Source organism: Giraffa tippelskirchi, chromosome 8 (assembly GCF_054371585.1).
Source record: "Giraffa tippelskirchi isolate mGirTip1 chromosome 8, T2T-mGirTip1v1.2.pri, whole genome shotgun sequence".
Taxonomy (NCBI): domain Eukaryota; kingdom Metazoa; phylum Chordata; class Mammalia; order Artiodactyla; family Giraffidae; genus Giraffa; species Giraffa tippelskirchi.
In genome coordinates this window covers 65,922,085-65,942,568 of record NC_137282.1, presented here as the reverse complement: position 1 = coordinate 65,942,568, position 20,484 = coordinate 65,922,085, and the positions used below count along the sequence as shown (strand labels likewise).

The window sequence follows — 20,484 nt, the reverse complement described above, 5'->3', positions numbered from 1 at the left end:
CCCAGAAGGGGGAAAAGGACGGAAGGTTTGGAGAGGAAAAGACAAGAACGCAGGGAGCCATTAGAAGCTCAGCCACCCGCAGAAGCCGAGCTGGGACACTTGAACAGAATCTCAATGGAAACAGAGGACCAGAAAGTTGGCCACTCTTTTCTATAAGAGAGGGAGACCTTCGAGTCTTCCTTTCGGTCCTCCAACTTGGACGCGGGGTCTCAAAACAGTCAGGAGGGGGAGTGCCTTTTCCTGGGTACCACGGCACATCGAGGCCTCGTTCTGCCCCATTCTGTGCTGTGTCAGCCCAGGAAGGAATCTTTCTTTCTGAAGTCTCAGCGCACACGCTCCACGTGATATCGGCCCCAGGTGGAAAGGCATGGAGCTGCTCGTAGGCCGACAGACCTAGGAAGCAGATGGGAGAATGACCGCCACTCTGCAGATGGAGAGACTGGGGAAACCCTGAGGGGCATATGCTTGTCCAGGGCCACACCACTTATGAGAAGAAGGAGCCTGGTCTGAGAGCAGCGGGGCCCTCGGAGCTCAGGCCCTGGCTGCACCCAGGCCTCCCCAGGGCTGTCGGCTGGGCTGGGTGGGTGTCACTGTGCCTGCACATGGCTTAAGGGTGGTGGTGGAGCAGTCAGAAACCCAGAGATTCCCTTGGGAAGTTTTGGGGAAGGGACCTCAGCACGAACCCCAGGAAATGATGTCACCTGCCGGCAACAGAACCCAACAGAACCCGCAACCCGGGTATCCAGGCCTCGAGAGCGGAGAGGAGCCCCCAGCCAGATCACTTGCTGCCGAGATGTTCTGCTGTTTGCCCCTGCCCAGAGGCCGGGGCCTCAGGAGAGCTCACAGGCAGTGTGCGTGGGCACCCTGTCGACGTTGGCTCAGGGCACCCCCGAGACGCCTCTGGCCCTTTGCCCGGAGAAACAGAAAGGTAACACGGGGAGCCCCAGGCCGGGGCAGGCCACCTCTCCCATGCCACCCGGAAACACCGGGTCCTTTGCCTGTGTGTGTGGATGCAGGTTTCTCGGGGTGTGTCTCCCTCAAGGAAGCCCAGGCGGATGTGGGGTCAGAAGCCTGCGGACAAGTTGTGTCCACACCCCAGGGGAGAGCATGCTGGGCGGGATGGGGAGAGTGCGGGCAGGGCCGGCCGCCCAGGCTGACCTCACACCCTCAGGTGGGTCTCTTTCCTCCCGGGTGGGGATCTGAGCAGACACACCTCTCTGACCCTTCTGGGCAGAGAAGTTCGAGCAGGCAGAAGCAGCGGCTCCACTGGCCAGGCCCAGCTCGGAAAACTCCCAGCATGGCTGGCTGACGGTCACTGTCGTTGCAGAGCTTCCCACGTGATGAGGCCGAGGACGGGGACACCCCATCCAGCTCCCGGAGGGAGGGGTCGGAGCACCACCCCCCCGCCCGTGAGGCCCAGTGCAGGCTCCAGGTGAGCGTGCCCACGGAGGCATCAGCCCCACCGGGGGCGAAGCGGAGGCGGGGAAGGCCTGCTGCCGAGACACCGCCCAGGATACACCCGGCGGCCCAGTCTGAGGCTGCCACGGAGCTCAGCACACCCGGCTCCGACCCAGAGTCCCGAGAACCCCGGCCTCTGAGGCAGCAGGAGGAGCTGGAGCCCAGCACGCCAGAGCACAGAGGTGAGGACGCTGGGGCTGGTGTACGGGAGTGTGTGCGGAGGGGGTGCTGAGCTACACAGGGACGAGTCCCCGAAAGCTGCTGCTGGGCCTGCAGCAAGCGCTGGCCTCACACCCCCCACCCCCCATCTTGCACACTTCAGTCCCAAAAGACATCCGACCCTGGGTATTCTTTGGGAATCTCTTGGAAGCTTTCTGTCCCGGGATACGCACATGCCAAGGCTGGCCTGCGGGCAAACGATGCTTCTCCCACAGCTCTAGCACTGGCCTCCAACTGGAACCAGGCTCCACTTCCCAGACCTGTCCCTACAGAGGTGGTGGCTCCAGGTGCAGGACCCAGGGATCCACCGAGGGCAGATGGAGAACCGAGACTTGCCCTCGCAGAGACACCAGGCCAGCTGGGTACTGGCCAGCACACCGGGCAGATCGGATCTCCGTGCCTGCAGGACCCCCAGCCCCAGGCACTGATGTCCCACCCCCTCAGCCAGAACCTCCACCTCCACGTGCACCTCTACCTGCTCGGCCTTTGGCAGGAGAACCCGAGGCAGAGGAGGAGTCACCGCCTCGGCAGGGAGAGCCTGCCCTGGCTCCCGCGCAACACCCAGACGCCCACGATGACTCACCCACCCCTGCAGGGAGAACGAGCCCCCGCTCTGGACAGAGACCCAGAGCCCTTGCCGGAAACACCACGTCCAGGGGAGCGGTCGGCTCTGCAGCCTCCATCCCTGTCTGCTCACCGTGGACGCCGTCAGCTCGGTCTGCCCCCAGGGGACATGGAGTTCCTTTCCCCCGAACTGCTTTGTATTTGGTTTGTTTCCACCTTTCTGGTGATGTTTTCTTTTTTGCATGGTTTCCTGTATTTTTGTTGGTTAAGTTGGGAGTAGTAAACTTTTTCATCATTGTTGCAATTTGGGAACACTGTTGTGTAACTCTGGTGATACTGTGTTACCATCACCACTTTGTAGTTTCAGACCCGTTCCATCTGTATGCCCCACCCCCAAACAAAGCCTGGATTCAAGGCAAGCATGCCCTGTTCATCCCTCCGCCCGATCCTGAACACAATTTCATCTTTTCTTTCTGTATTCTTTCCTATATTCTTGGTGTCCCCAATCAATGACTCTCAGTGAAATGACTGAAGGAGTTTTTTTCGGACTCTCCACCTACTGTAAGACTCCACTGGAGAGTTCTCATGTTTATGTCCTTTGAACTAGCCTTTGATAGCTGAAAGGACGTTGTACGTCCTTTCAAGATACCACGTGCCAAACGAAGCCCTTTTGGCAAATGCCATCATTATCTCCAGGCAGGCATTGCTGTTTGAAGGGTGACATCTCAGCCAGAAGGCAGAGGCTGAGCTCCTCTTGTTGCACCAGCTCCCAAAAGAAGCCAAGAAAGGGAGCTGTTACAACAAACCACCCCAACGCCCAGGAAAGCGTTCTTCATGACAGAAGGCTAGAAAATGACCCAACATCCTTGTGGCCCAGAACCCCTCTAGAAATTCACTGTTCCATAAAAAAGAGAAACAGATGGGAAGTTCCAAGGAGAGGCAATGCCCATGGCCAGTGTATTTTAGAGACGGCCTGACCGCTCCGGGGAAGACACGCACTGACAGAACCCCTTGGGAAACAGCCGTGATAGTCCTCACTGTCGTAAGGGATTCCTCTGGGGACAACCTGCCCTGGGCACCACACGAGGGAGCAGACCGGCTTCTCTTCCTCTGCCCCCACACCATTGACTCATCAAGGCAGCTCAGGTGTTCTCATGCCCTGCCTGCCTGCCTGCCTGGCTCATCCGAGAGCTGTGACCACCTCCAGGACAGGACTCCACCTTCCGCTCTCTGTGTACCGTGAATCTGCACACAGTGGGCTTTCAGAACCTTAGGAGACTTGAGCCATTCCCACTCGAGCCAGAACCCTCCCCAGGAAGGAAAACAGCTGTGGAGTCCTTTTGGCCCCAGCACTGGTTCCGAAACCCTGGCGGCTCCTAGAGCCTCTACGGTGTGAAGAGGGAGGTCCCTTTTGACAGAGCTTTCCAGCCGTCAGATCTAAGCTGCTGTTTCACTGTCAGCTGTGTCTCTTCCGTTGCAGCGTTGCAGGTGGGCCACGCTGCTCCAAAGGAGCTCACAAGCTGAGTTTCAAGGGAGGTATTGAGAGGACAGGGATGGCTACAACGTGCTGCAAACTGAGTGAGGGTCCCCACAATCCTCAGCAAAGGTCTGTGGTGTGCAAGTGGGGAGCAGAGGGCCCCCAAGTTCCAAAGGAAGGGAGGTACTCGGGAGCTAAAGCCCTTGGCTTCTGTGGTAGCAGCTGCAGATGGCAGCTCGTCCACAGTGCACTTCGAATGAGGTCATATGAGCGGGACTCTGGAAATGGCTCCAAAATCCAGAGAAAGGGGTCAGGGTATGTGGGAATCCGGCGGGGGTGGGGGGTGGATGAAGGAAGGTGTCCTTCCTCTCTCCAGTGCAATTTGGTTTGGTGAGTCTCAAAGCTACCAGATGGCACTTCCCAAGTCAGGCCCCTGCAGGAATCAGGGTGGGCTGCATGCCTCGGCCCCTGCCACAGGGACAAGCCACACCAGTGGCCTCCCTGAGCTCCAATGGCCGGATCTGGGGGTTCTGTCTGGGTGCACACCTCCTTGCTCTGGCCAAGTTCCCCCCTTCTCTGAGCACCAGCTTCATCCTCTCGAATGAGGACATCGATTGCTACCTTGGCACGTTACTCTCTTCATCCTGTGAAGACTCATTAGGCTTATCCTACAATTACTAGCTGGCTCGAAGAGATATCTCCTGAATCCAGATTAAGCTGGAGTCTCCCAGGCTCATCTGGCATGTCTTCCCTGAAGTCTGCCAAAACCCACACCCTTGCATTTCCAGGGACTCCCCTTAGCCAGCTGGGCAGAAAACCCAGCATGTTTCAAACAAGCTGACAGACAAGCGGGAGAGGACTCACGGGCAGACGGCTTCCCTCAGGTCTCGGGTGGAGCTCTGGGACCACAGCAGCAACAGGCCATCCCAGCCCCTGGGCTCAGCAGCGCCCTCATTCTCACGCCGGCGGCTCTGCCCTGAGGGGAGCAGGAAGGTCACCAACTGCCGCAGGCGGACCTCACGCCCCTCCCACTGCTGGAGCCTGACCTCCCCCGGCCCCACCCCTTCCCCTACGCGAGCAGGACGAGAGCTCCTCTTCCCCTGGCTTCTAACGTGAGGCCCGGCCCTCAGCCCCGATTGGGCACTGCCCCAGTCCGGAGCCAATCACAGTGGCCAAGGAGGTGGAAGGCACCGATGGGCCAGGGCCAAGTCATGTGACCATACTCCCCAGGAAACTCAAATATTACCAAGATTCCCTAAGAAACCAATGAACAAAATTATCCAGTAAAGGCAAACCGTACTTTTTAATGAGGCCAAAGTCTGAGAAAAAAAAAAAAAATGCTTCACAATGAAGTGCTCAAGGAAGCTACAAAATAAACTTTCAGAAAAGTTTAGTAGTTTTTTTAATAGGGTGACGGAGAGCTATACCTATCCCATATATGTGAATTTAGGTTTAAACTAGATTCCCCTTGGCTATTTTATAAGACAAAAAAACCCACATCACCCCCTTTCACTCCCCCCCCGCCCCCAAAAAGTGTTTTAATCTATTGAATTTTTGTGTCCTCAGTTGTGTCTGATTCACGGCAACTCACGATCTCTACACAGCCAGGCTCTTCCGTCCATGGAATTCAGGGCAATTTGTTCTGTCACAGTAAATGCCCACCCTGGGTGATCCAAACGGAAGGGCTCAGAGGCTCCTGAGAGACTAACTCCTTTCAGCTGAGCACAGAGCTGGCTCCTCACTGGGATGCCTGTGGCCTGGGGCTCCCAGAGGGGAGAGCACCACTCGCCCCACCGTGTGTTCACAGCTGGAAGTGCAGGCTGCTCCTCACTCCCCCTTGACAGTGTCCCTGAGGGCAGAACAGTGTGAAGTTAATCAAGGTGGAAACGCAAACTCCAATGCAAGCAAACTTCCCACAAGGTCTCCAAAACCACTCAGGAACAGGGTATTGGAAACTGCAGGGGATGACATGAATGGAGATGGAGACTTGACACCTTACACCGAGTTCACTTCCAGTTATCCCTAGACAAACATTCCATGAAAACTTGTCACAAATCTAGAGGAACAATGAGCAGAAACCGGACACGTGCTTTGAGTCTTCACACACAAAACTAAAAGGCAGTCCACAAAAAAAACCAGGAGAATACAGTGCACTTTGCAAAATCAAAGATATCTACTGTGGGAAAGACCTCAGTACAAAAGCAAAAGACAGGTCATACATCGCGAGACGAATGAGTGGAAACACAAAGCTTATCAAGGATGTGTCTCCAAACAGACAAAGAACACCAACACAACAAGCCTGTGAAAACTAGGGAAAGGTCTGAAGGGACACCAGACTGAGGAAGACACACACAGAGTATCCCGGATGATGTCCAGCACTGAGGGCCTGAAGAATCAACAGTCTAGTTGTACCTCCTCAGGCCTGTGTGACCCTGGGTGAGGCCTCTGTTTCCCGGTGGCTCTGAGAGATGGACAGGGAGGAAGGGGAAGAGAAATCACTTGCATTTCTAATACTCACAGCAAAGTCTTCCAATGAGAAGGGAATTATCACCCCCACTGACAATGCCATTCACTGAAGTGATCCCCACGAGTCCATCTAACCCAGAAGGGAAGGAAGGACCTGTTCTCACAAAACGGCGAGAGATGGAAGAAGGAAGATCAAGCCCACACCAATCCCTGGAAGGAGAAGCTGTGCTCAGGGCTTGAAAGAATTCCTATTTGGAAAATGATATCCCAGCCCCACAAGGCAATCCACAGCTTCGATGCTATTCCTCCCAAAATGCCAATGCATTTTCGCACCCAACCAAGAATTGCAAAAGGGGTACGGAAACAGAAAAGAGCCTAAATTGTCAATACAATCCGACGAAAAAGCCCCGATACGGACATCCAAGGTTGTGTGAAAGGAAATTAGACGACCAAACTAGGATCCTCAGGAGAGTATCGGAGAAGGCAATGGCGACCCACTCCAGTACTCTTGCCTGGAAAATGCCCTGGACGGAGGAGCCTGGTAGGCTGCAGGCCATGGGGTCGCGCAGAGTCAGACACGACTGAAGTGACTTAGCCGCAGCAGCAGCAGCAGGAGCCGGACAGTATGCTATTGGGAATACAACAACACACACAGATCCAGATCGATGGAATAAAGTTGAGGGTCCAGACACAGACCCCAGCATCCATGCTCAACTCATCTCTGACACAGAAGGGGAGAATATCCAAATGGGAACAAGAAAGCCTCTTCAATACATGTCCATGGGAAAACCAGACAGCTACATCTGAAGAACGCTATTGGTTTTGATCTCAGACCACCTCAATATCGGGGAAAACCTCACCCTAAAGGCTGATGTCATGAGATAGCTAGAAAGAAGCGTAGGTCAAAGGCTCCTTAACATCAGAGTCTCCTTGCCATTTGCTGGGCGGAGGTAGAAATGGGTCTCTTCAAGTAAGGGAAAGAGGTACACGAAGTACACCAATGGGTTTCCATCCAATGGAACCTCTTCACAACAGAGAAGCTAAGCATTCACAAATGCAAAAGAGAGGAAACGGAACACGAGAGACTCCTTGCAAGTGGTGTATCTGAGAAGGGGTTCATATGGAAAGAGACGAAGAATGCACAGCACTCAGATTCCAAGAAACACCACCACCACCCTTGACCCTTCCCCCATGACCAACTCCGACCTAAAGCCTTTCTCTCCCTCTAACCTATCCCTAAAACATAACCCTCATCTAATCATATACATGTGCATTCCTAGCATCCATCCGTCCACACACGAGAGAGAAAGAGGAAGACACAGACTGAATTGAGAAAGGAAAAGAGAGGGACACAGCCAGAGAGAGACACGGAACCAAAGAGAGGAAAGGAGTCGATGGTCCAGACTTTTCATCAATCTGTCTCGAAGGTAGAAGCAATGACAGCGCCCATCCACCCCAGAAGGGGGAAAAGGACGGAAGGTTTGGAGAGGAAAAGACAAGAACGCAGGGAGCCATTAGAAGCTCAGCCACCCGCAGAAGCCGAGCTGGGACACTTGAACAGAATCTCAATGGAAACAGAGGACCAGAAAGTTGGCCACTCTTTTCTATAAGAGAGGGAGACCTTCGAGTCTTCCTTTCGGTCCTCCAACTTGGATGCGGGGTCTCAAAACAGTCAGGAGGGGGAGTGCCTTTTCCTGGGTACCGCGGCACATCCAGGCCTCGTTCTGCCCCATTCTGTGCTGTGTCAGCCCAGGAAGGAATCTTTCTTTCTGAAGTCTCAGCGCACACGCTCCACGTGATATCGGCCCCAGGTGGAAAGGCATGGAGCTGCTCGTAGGCCGACAGACCTAGGAAGCAGATGGGAGAATGACCGCCACTCTGCAGATGGAGAGACTGGGGAAACCCTGAGGGGCATATGCTTGTCCAGGGCCACACCACTTATGAGAAGAAGGAGCCTGGTCTGAGAGCAGCGGGGCCCTCGGAGCTCAGGCCCTGGCTGCACCCAGGCCTCCCCAGGTCTGTCGGCTGGGCTGGGTGGGTGTCACTGTGCCTGCACATGGCTTAAGGGTGGTGGTCGAGCAGTCAGAAACCCAGAGATTCCCTTGGGAAGTTTTGGGGAAGGGACCTCAGCACGAACCCCAGGAAATGATGTCACCTGCCGGCAACAGAACCCAACAGAACCCGCAACCCGGGTATCCAGGCCTCGAGAGCGGAGAGGAGCCCCCAGCCAGATCACTTGCTGCCGAGATGTTCTGCTGTTTGCCCCTGCCCAGAGGCCGGGGCCTCAGGAGAGCTCACAGGCAGTGTGCGTGGGCACCCTGTCGACGTTGGCTCAGGGCACCCCCGAGACGCCTCTGGCCCTTTGCCCGGAGAAACAGAAAGGTAACACGGGGAGCCCCAGGCCGGGGCAGGCCACCTCTCCCATGCCACCCGGAAACACCGGGTCCTTTGCCTGTGTGTGTGGATGCGGGTTTCTCGGGGTGTGTCTCCCTCAAGGAAGCCCAGGCGGATGTGGGGTCAGAAGCCTGCCGACAAGTTGTGTCCACACCCCAGGGGAGAGCATGCTGGGCGGGATGGGGAGAGTGCGGGCAGGGCCGGCCGCCCAGGCTGACCTCACACCCTCAGGTGGGTCTCTTTCCTCCCGGGTGGGGATCTGAGCAGACACACGTCTCTGACCCTTCTGGGCAGAGAAGTTCGAGCAGGCCGAAGCAGCGGCTCCACTGGCCAGGCCCAGCTCGGAAAACTCCCAGCATGGCTGGCTGACGGTCACTGTCGTTGCAGAGCTTCCCACGTGATGAGGCCGAGGACGGGGACACCCCATCCAGCTCCCGGAGGGAGGGGTCGGAGCACCACCCCCCCGCCCGTGAGGCCCAGTGCAGGCTCCAGGTGAGCGTGCCCACGGAGGCATCAGCCCCACCGGGGGCGAAGCGGAGGCGGGGAAGGCCTGCTGCCGAGACACCGCCCAGGATACACCCGGCGGCCCAGTCTGAGGCTGCCACGGAGCTCAGCACACCCGGCTCCGACCCAGAGTCCCGAGAACCCCGGCCTCTGAGGCAGCAGGAGGACCTGGAGCCCAGCACGCCAGAGCACAGAGGTGAGGACGCTGGGGCTGGTGTACGGGAGTGTGTGCGGAGGGGGTGCTGAGCTACACAGGGACGAGTCCCCGAAAGCTGCTGCTGGGCCTGCAGCAAGCGCTGGCCTCACACCCCCCGCCCCCCATCTTGCACACTTCAGTCCCAAAAGACATCCGACCCTGGGTATTCTTTGGGAATCTCTTGGAAGCTTTCTGTCCCGGGATACGCACATGCCAAGGCTGGCCTGCGGGCAAACGATGCTTCTCCCACAGCTCTAGCACTGGCCTCCAACTGGAACCAGGCTCCACTTCCCAGACCTGTCCCTACAGAGGTGGTGGCTCCAGGTGCAGGACCCAGGGATCCACCGAGGGCAGATGGAGAACCGAGACTTGCCCTCGCAGAGACACCAGGCCAGCTGGGTACTGGCCAGCACACCGGGCAGATCGGATCTCCGTGCCTGCAGGACCCCCAGCCCCAGGCACTGATGTCCCACCCCCTCAGCCAGAACCTCCACCTCCACGTGCACCTCTACCTGCTCGGCCTTTGGCAGGAGAACCCGAGGCAGAGGAGGAGTCACCGCCTCGGCAGGGAGAGCCTGCCCTGGCTCCCGCGCAACACCCAGACGCCCACGATGACTCACCCACCCCTGCAGGGAGAACGAGCCCCCGCTCTGGACAGAGACCCAGAGCCCTTGCCGGAAACACCACGTCCAGGGGAGCGGTCGGCTCTGCAGCCTCCATCCCTGTCTGCTCACCGTGGTCGCCGTCAACTCGGTCTGCCCCCAGGGGACATGGAGTTCCTTTCCCCCGAACTGCTTTGTGTTTGGTTTGTTTCCACCTTTCTGGTGATGTTTTCTTTTTTGCATGGTTTCCTGTATTTTTGTTGGTTAAGTTGGGATTAGTAAACTTTTTCATCATTGTTGCAATTTGAGAACACTGTTGTGTAACTCTGGTGATACTGTGTTACCATCACCACTTTGTAGTTTCAGACCCGTTCCATCTTTATGCCCCACCCCCCAACAAAGCCTGGATTCAAGGCAAGCACGCCCTGTTCATCCCTCCGCCCGATCCTGAACACAATTTCATCTTTTCTTTCTGCATTCCTTCCTATATTCTTGGTGTCCCCAATCAATGACTCTCAGTGAAATGACTGAAGGAGTTTTTTTCGGACGCTCCACCTACTGTAAGACTCCATTGGAGAGTTCTCATTTTTTTGTCCTTTGAACTAGCCTTTGATAGCTGAAAGGACGTTGTACGTCCTTTCAAGATACCACGTGCCAAACAAAGCCCTTTTGGCAAATGCCATCATTATCTCCAGGCAGGCATTGCTGTTTGAAGGGTGACATCTCAGCCAGAAGGCAGAGGCTGAGCTCCTCTTGTTGCACCAGCTCCCAAAAGAAGCCGAGAAAGGGAGCTGGAACAACAAACCACCCCAACGCCCAGGAAAGCGTTCTTCATGACAGAAGGCTAGAAAATGACCCAACATCCTTGTGGCCCAGAACTCCTCTAAAAATTCACTGTTCCATAAAAAAGAGAAACAGATGGGAAGTTCCAAGGAGAGGCAATGCCCATGGCCAGTGTATTTTAGAGACGGCCTGACCGCTCCGGGGAAGACACGCACTGACAGAACCCCTTGGGAAACAGCCGTGATAGTCCTCACTGTCGTAAGGGATTCCTCTGGGGACAACCTGCCCTGGGCACCACACGAGGGAGCAGACCGGCTTCTCTTCCTCTGCCCCCACACCATTCACTCATGAAGGCAGCTCAGGTGTTCTCATGCCCTGCCTGCCTGCCTGCCTGGCTCATCCGTGAGCTGTGACCACCTCCAGGACAGGACTGCACCTTCTGCTCTCTGTGTACCGTGAATCTGCACACAGTGGGCTTTCAGAACCTTAGGAGACTTGAGCCATTCCCACTCGAGCCAGAACCCTCCCCAGGAAGGAAAACAGCTGTGGAGTCCTTTTGGCCCCAGCACTGGTTCCGAAACCCTGGCGGCTCCTAGAGCCTCTACGGTGTGAAGAGGGAGGTCCCTTTTGACAGAGCTTTCCGGCCGTCAGATCTAAGCTGCTGTTTCACTCTCAGCTGTGTCTCTTCTGTTGCAGCGTTGCAGGTGGGCCACGCTGCTCCAAAGGAGCTCACAAGCTGAGTTTCAAGGGAGGTATTGAGAGGACAGGGATGGCTACAACGTGCTGCAAACTGAGTGAGGGTCCCCACAATCCTCAGCAAAGGTCTGTGGTGTGCAAGTGGGGAGTAGAGGGCCCCCAAGTTCCAAAGGAAGGGAGGTACTCGGGAGCTAAAGCCCTTGGCTGCTGTGGTAGCAGCTGCAGATGGCAGCTCGTCCACAGTGCACTTCGAATGAGGTCATATGAGCGGGACTCTGGAAATGGCTCCGAAATCCAGAGAAAGGGGTCAGGGTATGTGGGAATCCGGCGGGGGTGGGGGGTGGATGAAGGAAGGTGTCCTTCCTCTCTCCAGTGCAATTTGGTTTGGTGAGTCTCAAAGCTACCAGATGGCACTTCCCAAGTCAGGCCCCCGCAGGAATCAGGGTGGGCTGCATGCCTCGGCCCCTGCCACAGGGACAAGCCACACCAGTGGCCTCCCTGAGCTCCAATGGCCAGATCTGGGGGTTCTGTCTGGGTGCACACCTGCTTGTTCTGGCCAAGTTCCCCACTTCTCTGAGCACCAGCTTCAACCTCTCGAATGAGGACATCGATTGCTACCTTGGCACGTTAATCTCTTCATCCTGTGAAGACTCATTAGGCTTATCCTACAATTACTAGCTGGCCCGAGGAGATATCTCCTGAATCCAGATTAAGCTGGAGTCTCCCAGGCTCATCTGGCATGTCTTCCCTGAAGTCTGCCAAAACCCACACCCTTGCATTTCCAGGGACTCCCCTTAGCCAGCTGGGCAGAAAACCCAGCATGTTTCAAACAAGCTGACAGACAAGCGGGAGAGGACTCACGGGCAGACGGCTTCCCTCAGGTCTCGGGTGGAGCTCTGGGACCACAGCAGCAACAGGCCATCCCAGCCCCTGGGCTCAGCAGCGCCCTCATTCTCACGCCGGCGGCTCTGCCCTGAGGGGAGCAGGAAGGTCACCAACTGCCGCAGGCGGACCTCACGCCCCTCCCACTGCTGGAGCCTGACCTCCCCCGGCCCCACCCCTTCCCCTACCCCAGCAGGACCAGAGCTCCTCTTCCCCTGGCTTCTAACGTGAGGCCCGGCCCTGGGCCCCGATTGGGCACTGCCCCAGTCCGGAGCCAATCACAGTGGCCAAGGAGGTGGAAGGCACCGATGGGCCAGGGCCAGGTCATGTGACCATACTCCCCAGGAAACTCAAATATTACCAAGATTCCCTAAGAAACCAATGAACAAAATTATCAAGTAAACGCAAACCATACTTTTTAATAAGGCCAAAGTCACAGAAAAAAAAAAAAAAGCTTCACAATGAAGTGCTCAAGGAAGCTACAAAATAAACTTTCAGAAAAGTTTAGTAGTTTTTTTAATAGGGTGACGGAGAGCTATACCTATCCCATATATGTGAATTTAGGTTTAAACTAGATTCCCCTTGGCTATTTTATAAGACAAAAAAACCCACATCACCCCATTTCACTCACCCCCACCCCCAAAAAGTGTTTTAATCTATTGAATTTTTGTGTCCTCAGTTGTGTCTGATTCACGGCAACTCACGATCTCTACACAGCCAGGCTCTTCCGTCCATGGAATTCAGGGCAATTTTTTCTGTCACAGTAAATGCCCACCCTGGGTGATCCAAACGGAAGGGCTCACAGGCTCCTGAGAGACTAACTCCTTTCAGCTGAGCACAGAGCTGGCTCCTCACTGGGATGCCTGTGGCCTGGGGCTCCCAGAGGGGAGAGCAGCACTCGCCCCACCGTGTGGTCACTGCTGGAAGTGCAGGCTGCTCCTCACTCCCCCTTGACAGTGTCCCTGAGGGCAGAACAGTGTGAAGTTAATCAAGGTGGAAATGCAAACTCCAATGCAAGCAAACTTCCCTCAAGGTCTCCAATACCACTCAGGAACAGGGTATTGGAAACTGCAGGGGATGACATGAATGGAGATGGAGACTTGACACCTTACACCGAGTTCACTTCCAGTTATCCCTAGACAAACATTCCATGAAAACTTGTCACAAATCTAGAGGAACAATGAGCAGAAACCGGACACGTGCTTTGAGTCTTCACACACAAAACTAAAAGGCAGTCCACAAAAAAAACCAGGAGAATACAGTGCACTTTGCAAAATCAAAGATATCTACTGTGGGAAAGACCTCAGTACAAAAGCAAAAGACAGGTCATACATCGCGAGACGAATGAGTGGAAACACAAAGCTTATCAAGGATGTGTCTCCAAACAGACAAAGAACACCAACACAACAAGCCTGTGAAAACTAGGGAAAGGTCTGAAGGGACACCAGACTGAGGAAGACACACACAGAGTATCCCGGATGATGTCCAGCACTGAGGGCCTGAAGAATCAACAGTCTAGTTGTACCTCCTCAGGCCTGTGTGACCCTGGGTGAGGCCTCTGTTTCCCGGTGGCTCTGAGAGATGGACAGGGAGGAAGGGGAAGAGAAATCACTTGCATTTCTAATACTCACAGCAAAGTCTTCCAATGAGAAGGGAATTATCACCCCCACTGACAATGCCATTCACTGAAGTGATCCCCACGGGTCCATCTAACCCAGAAGGGAAGGAAGGACCTGTTCTCACAAAACGGCGAGAGATGGAAGAAGGAAGATCAAGCCCACACCAATCCCTGGAAAGAGAAGCTGTGCTCAGGGCTTGAAAGAATTCCTATTTGGAAAATGATATCCCAGCCCCACAAGGCAATCCACAGCTTCGATGCTATTCCTCCCAAAATGCCAATGCATTTTCGCACCCAACCAAGAATTGCAAAAGGGGTACGGAAACAGAAAAGAGCCTAAATTGTCAATACAATCCGACGAAAAAGCCCCGATACGGACATCCAAGGTTGTGTGAAAGGAAATTAGACGACCAAACTAGGATCCTCAGGAGAGTATCGGAGAAGGCAATGGCGACCCACTCCAGTACTCTTGCCTGGAAAATGCCCTGGACGGAGGAGCCTGGTAGGCTGCAGGCCATGGGGTCGCGCAGAGTCAGACACGACTGAAGTGACTTAGCCGCAGCAGCAGCAGCAGGAGCCGGACAGTATGCTATTGGGAATACAACAACACACACAGATCCAGATCGATGGAATAAAGTTGAGGGTCCAGACACAGACCCCAGCATCCATGCTCAACTCATCTCTGACACAGAAGGGGAGAATATCCAAATGGGAACAAGAAAGCCTCTTCAATACATGTCCATGGGAAAACCAGACAGCTACATCTGAAGAACGCTATTGGTTTTGATCTCAGACCACCTCAATATCGGGGAAAACCTCACCCTAAAGGCTGATGTCATGAGATAGCTAGAAAGAAGCGTAGGTCAAAGGCTCCTTAACATCAGAGTCTCCTTGCCATTTGCTGGGCGGAGGTAGAAATGGGTCTCTTCAAGTAAGGGAAAGAGGTACACGAAGTACACCAATGGGTTTCCATCCAATGGAACCTCTTCACAACAGAGAAGCTAAGCATTCACAAATGCAAAAGAGAGGAAACGGAACACGAGAGACTCCTTGCAAGTGGTGTATCTGAGAAGGGGTTCATATGGAAAGAGACGAAGAATGCACAGCACTCAGATTCCAAGAAACACCACCACCACCCTTGACCCTTCCCCCATGACCAACTCCGACCTAAAGCCTTTCTCTCCCTCTAACCTATCCCTAAAACATAACCCTCATCTAATCATATACACGTGCATTCCTAGCATCCATCCGTCCACACACGAGAGAGAAAGAGGAAGACACAGACTGAATTGAGAAAGGAAAAGAGAGGGACACAGCCAGAGAGAGACACGGAACCAAAGAGAGGAAAGGAGTCGATGGTCCAGACTTTTCATCAATCTGTCTCGAAGGTAGAAGCAATGACAGCGCCCATCCACCCCAGAAGGGGGAAAAGGACGGAAGGTTTGGAGAGGAAAAGACAAGAACGCAGGGAGCCATTAGAAGCTCAGCCACCCGCAGAAGCCGAGCTGGGACACTTGAACAGAATCTCAATGGAACCAGAGGACCAGAAACTTGGCTACTCTTTTCTATAAGAGAGGGAGACCTTCGAGTCTTCCTTTCGGTCCTCCAACTTGGACGCGGGGTCTCAAAACAGTCAGGAGGGGGAGTGCCTTTTCCTGGGTACCACGGCACATCCAGGCCTCGTTCTGCCCCATTCTGTGCTGTGTCAGCCCAGGAAGGAATCTTTCTTTCTGAAGTCTCAGCGCACAAGCTCCACGTGATATCGGCCCCAGGTGGAAAGGCATGGAGCTGCTCGTAGGCCGACAGACCTAGGAAGCAGATGGGAGAATGACCGCCACTCTGCAGATGGAGAGACTGGGGAAACCCTGAGGGGCATATGCTTGTCCAGGGCCACACCACTTATGAGAAGAAGGAGCCTGGTCTGAGAGCAGCGGGGCCCTCGGAGCTCAGGCCCTGGCTGCACCCAGGCCTCCCCAGGGCTGTCGGCTGGGCTGGGTGGGTGTCACTGTGCCTGCACATGGCTTAAGGGTGGTGGTCGAGCAGTCAGAAACCCAGAGATTCCCTTGGGAAGTTTTGGGGAAGGGACCTCAGCACGAACCCCAGGAAATGATGTCACCTGCCGGCAACAGAACCCAACAGAACCCGCAACCCGGGTATCCAGGCCTCGAGAGCGGAGAGGAGCCCCCAGCCAGATCACTTGCTGCCGAGATGTTCTGCTGTTTGCCCCTGCCCAGAGGCCGGGGCCTCAGGAGAGCTCACAGGCAGTGTGCGTGGGCACCCTGTCGACGTTGGCTCAGGGCACCCCCGAGACGCCTCTGGCCCTTTGCCCGGAGAAACAGAAAGGTAACACGGGGAGCCCCAGGCCGGGCCAGGCCACCTCTCCCATGCCACCAGGAAACACCGGGTCCTTTGCCTGTGTGTGTGGATGCGGGTTTCTCGGGGTGTGTCTCCCTCAAGGAAGCCCAGGCGGATGTGGGGTCAGAAGCCTGCGGACAAGCTGTGTCCACACCCCAGGGGAGAGCATGCTGGGCGGGATGGGGAGAGTGCGGGCAGGGCCGGCCGCCCAGGCTGACCTCACACCCTCAGGTGGGTCTCTTTCCTCCCGGGTGGGGATCTGAGCACACACACGTCTCTGACACTTCTGGGCAGAGAAGTTCAAGCAGGCCGAAGCAGCGGCTCCACTGGCCAGGCCCAGCTCGGAAAACTCCCAGCATGGCTGGCTGACGGTCACTGTCGTTGCAGAGCTTCCCCCGTGATGAGGCCGAGGACGGGGACACCCCATCCAGCTCCCGGAGGGAGGGGTCGGACCACCACCCCCCCGCCCGTGAGGCCCAGTGCAGGCTCCAGGTGAGCGTGCCCACGGAGGCATCAGCCCCACCGGGGGCGAAGTGGAGGCGGGGAAGGCCTGCTGCCGAGACACAGCCCAGGATACGCCCCGCGGCCCAGTCTGAGGCTGCCACTGAGCTCAGCACACCCGGCTCTGACCCAGAGTCCCGAGAACCCCGGCCTCTGAGGCAGCAGGAGGACCTGGAGCCCAGCACGCCAGAGCACAGAGGTGAGGACGCTGGGGCTGGTGTACGGGAGTGTGTGGGGAGGGGGTGCTGAGCTACACAGGGACGAGTCCCCGAAAGCTGCTGCTGGGCCTGCAGCAAGTGCTGGCCTCACACCCCCTGCCCCCCATCTTGCACACTTCAGTCCCAAAAGACATCCGAACCTGGGTATTCTTTGGGAATCTCTTGGAAGCTTTCTGTCCCGGGATACGCACATGCCAAGGCTGGCCTGCGGGCAAACGATGCTTCTCCCACAGCTCTAGCACTGGCCTCCAACTGGAACCAGGCTCCACTTCCCAGACCTGTCCCTACAGAGGTGGTGGCTCCAGGTGCAGGACCCAGGGATCCACCGAGGGCAGATGGAGAACCGAGACTTGCCCTCGCAGAGACACCAGGCCAGCTGGGTACTGGCCAGCACACCGGGCAGATCGGATCTCCGTGCCTGCAGGACCCCCAGCCCCAGGCACTGATGTCCCACCCCCTCAGCCAGAACCTCCACCTCCACGTGCACCTCTACCTGCTCGGCCTTTGGCAGGAGAACCCGAGGCAGAGGAGGAGTCACCGCCTCGGCAGGGAGAGCCTGCCCTGGCTCCCGCGCAACACCCAGATGCCCACGATGACTCACCCACCCCTGCAGGGAGAACGAGCCCCCGCTCTGGACAGAGACCCAGAGCCCTTGCCGGAAACACCACATCCAGGGGAGCGGTCGGCTCTGCAGCCTCCATCCCTGTCTGCTCACCGTGGACGCCGTCAACTCGGTCTGCCCCCAGGGGACATGGAGTTCCTTTCCCCCGAACTGCTTTGTATTTGGTTTGTTTCCACCTTTCTGGTGATGTTTTCTTTTTTGCATGGTTTCCTGTATTTTTGTTGGTTAAGTTGGGATTAGTAAACTTTTTCATCATTGTTGCAATTTGGGAACACTGTTGTGTAACTCTGGTGATACTGTGTTACCATCACCACTTTGTAGTTTCAGACCCGTTCCATCTTTATGCCCCACCCCCCAACAAAGCCTGGATTCAAGGCAAGCACGCCCTGTTCATCCCTCCGCCCGATCCTGAACACAATTTCATCTTTTCTTTCTGCATTCCTTCCTATATTCTTGGTGTCCCCAATCAATGACTCTCAGTGAAATGACTGAAGGAGTTTTTTTCGGACGCTCCACCTACTGTAAGACTCCACTGGAGAGTTCTCATGTTTATGTCCTTTGAACTAGCCTTTGATATCTGAAAGGACGTTGTACCACGTGCCAAACGAAGCCCTTTTGGCAAATGCCATCATTATCTCCAGGCAGGCATTGCTGTTTGAAGGGTGCCATCTCAGCCAGAAGGCAGAGGCTGAGCTCCTCTTGTTGCACCAGCTCCCAAAAGAAGCCAAGAAAGGGAGCTGTTACAACAAACCACCCCAACGCCCAGGAAAGCGTTCTTCATGACAGAAGGCTAGAAAATGACCCAACATCCTTGTGGCCCAGAACCCCTCTAGAAATTCACTGTTCCATAAAAAAGAGAAACAGATGGGAAGTTCCAAGGAGAGGCAATGCCCATGGCCAGTGTATTTTAGAGACGGCCTGACCGCTCCGGGGAAGACACGCACTGACAGAACCCCTTGGGAAACAGCCGTGATAGTCCTCACTGTCGTAAGGGATTCCTCTGGGGACAACCTGCCCTGGGCACCACACGAGGGAGCAGACCGGCTTCTCTTCCTCTGCCCCCACACCATTCACTCATCAAGGCAGCTCAGGTGTTCTCATGCCCTGCCTGCCTGCCTGCCTGGCTCATCCGTGAGCTGTGACCACCTCCAGGACAGGACTCCACCTTCTGCTCTCTGTGTACCGTGAATCTGCACACAGTGGGCTTTCAGAACCTTAGGAGACTTGAGCCATTCCCACTCGAGCCAGAACCCTCCCCAGGAAGGAAAACAGCTGTGGAGTCCTTTTGGCCCCAGCACTGGTTCCGAAACCCTGGCGGCTCCTAGAGCCTCTACGGTGTGAAGAGGGAGGTCCCTTTTGACAGAGCTTTCCGGCCGTCAGATCTAAGCTGCTGTTTCACTCTCAGCTGTGTCTCTTCCGTTGCAGTGTTGCAGGTGGGCCACGCTGCTCCAAAGGAGCTCACAAGCTGAGTTTCAAGGGAGGTATTGAGAGGACAGGGATGGCTACAACGTGCTGCAAACTGAGTGAGGGTCCCCACAATCCTCAGCAAAGGTCTGTGGTGTGCAAGTGGGGAGTAGAGGGCCCCCAAGTTCCAAAGGAAGGGAGGTACTCGGGAGCTAAAGCCCTTGGCTGCTGTGGTAGCAGCTGCAGATGGCAGCTCGTCCACAGTGCACTTCGAATGAGGTCATATGAGCGGGACTCTGGAAATGGCTCCGAAATCCAGAGAAAGGGGTCAGGGTATGTGGGAATCCGGCGGGGGTGGGGGCTGGATGAAGGAAGGTGTCCTTCCTCTCTCCAGTGCAATTTGGTTTGGTGAGTCTCAAAGCTACCAGATGGCACTTCCCAAGTCAGGCCCCCGCAGGAATCAGGGTGGGCTGCGTGCCTCGGCCCCTGCCACAGGGACAAGCCACACCAGTGGCCTCCCTGAGCTCCAATGGCCGGATCTGGGGCTTCTGTCTGGGTGCACACCTCCTTGCTCTGGCCAAGTTCCCCCCTTCTCTGAGCACCAGCTTCATCCTCTCGAATGAGGACATCGATTGCTACCTTGACACGTTACTCTCTTCATCCTGTGAAGACTCATTAGGCTTATCCTACAATTACTAGCTGGCCCGAGGAGATATCTCCTGAATCCAGATTAAGCTGGAGTCTCCCAGGCTCATCTGGCATGTCTTCCCTGAAGTCTGCCAAAACCCACACCCTTGCATTTCCAGGGACTCCCCTTAGCCAGCTGGGCAGAAAACCCAGCATGTTTCAAACAAGCTGACAGACAAGCGGGAGAGGACTCACGGGCAGACGGCTTCCCTCAGGTCTCGGGTGGACCTCTGGGACCACAGCAGCAACAGGCCATCCCAGTCCCTGGGCTCAGCAGCGCCCTCATTCTCACGCCGGCGGCTCTGCCCTGAGGGGAGCAGGAAGGTCACCAGCTGCCGCAGGCGGACCTCACGCCCCTCCCACTTATGGAGCCGGACCTCCCCCGGCCCCACCCCTTCCCCTACCCCAGCAGGACGAGAGCTCCTCTTCCCCTGGCTTCTAACGTGAGGCCCGGCCCTGGGCCCCGATTGGGCACTGCCCCAGTCCGGAGCCAATCACAGTGGCCAAGGAGGTGGAAGGCACCGATGGGCCAGGGCCAGGTCATGTGACCATACTCCCCAGGAAACTCAAATATTACCAAGATTCCCTAAGAAACCAATGAACAAAATTATCCAGTAAAGGCAAACCGTACTTTTTAATGAGGCCAAAGTCACAGAAAAAAAAAAAAAGCTTCACAATGAAGTGCTCAAGGAAGCTACAAAATAAACTTTCAGAAAAGTTTAGTAGTTTTTTTAATAGGGTGACGGAGAGCTATACCTATCCCATATATGTGAATTTAGGTTTAAACTAGATTCCCCTTGGCTATTTTATAAGACAAAAAAACCCACATCACCCCATT

At 55.6% G+C, this 20,484-nt stretch overlaps 1 protein-coding gene across 1 annotated transcript in view; it reads right to left on the bottom strand.

The window, feature by feature from the left end:
• The window catches only part of LOC145517098 (uncharacterized), a 437,457-nt gene that overhangs the window by 325,999 nt on the left and 90,974 nt on the right, over positions 1-20,484 (bottom strand). The window contains exons 30-34 of the mRNA XM_081519356.1: positions 19,842-19,953; positions 12,946-13,203; positions 12,221-12,332; positions 5,310-5,567; positions 4,583-4,694 (exon numbers count right to left, since the gene is read on the bottom strand). The gene's annotated coding sequence lies outside the window, so the exon portion shown is untranslated. The remainder of the gene's footprint in view (positions 1-4,582; positions 4,695-5,309; positions 5,568-12,220; positions 12,333-12,945; positions 13,204-19,841; positions 19,954-20,484) is intronic.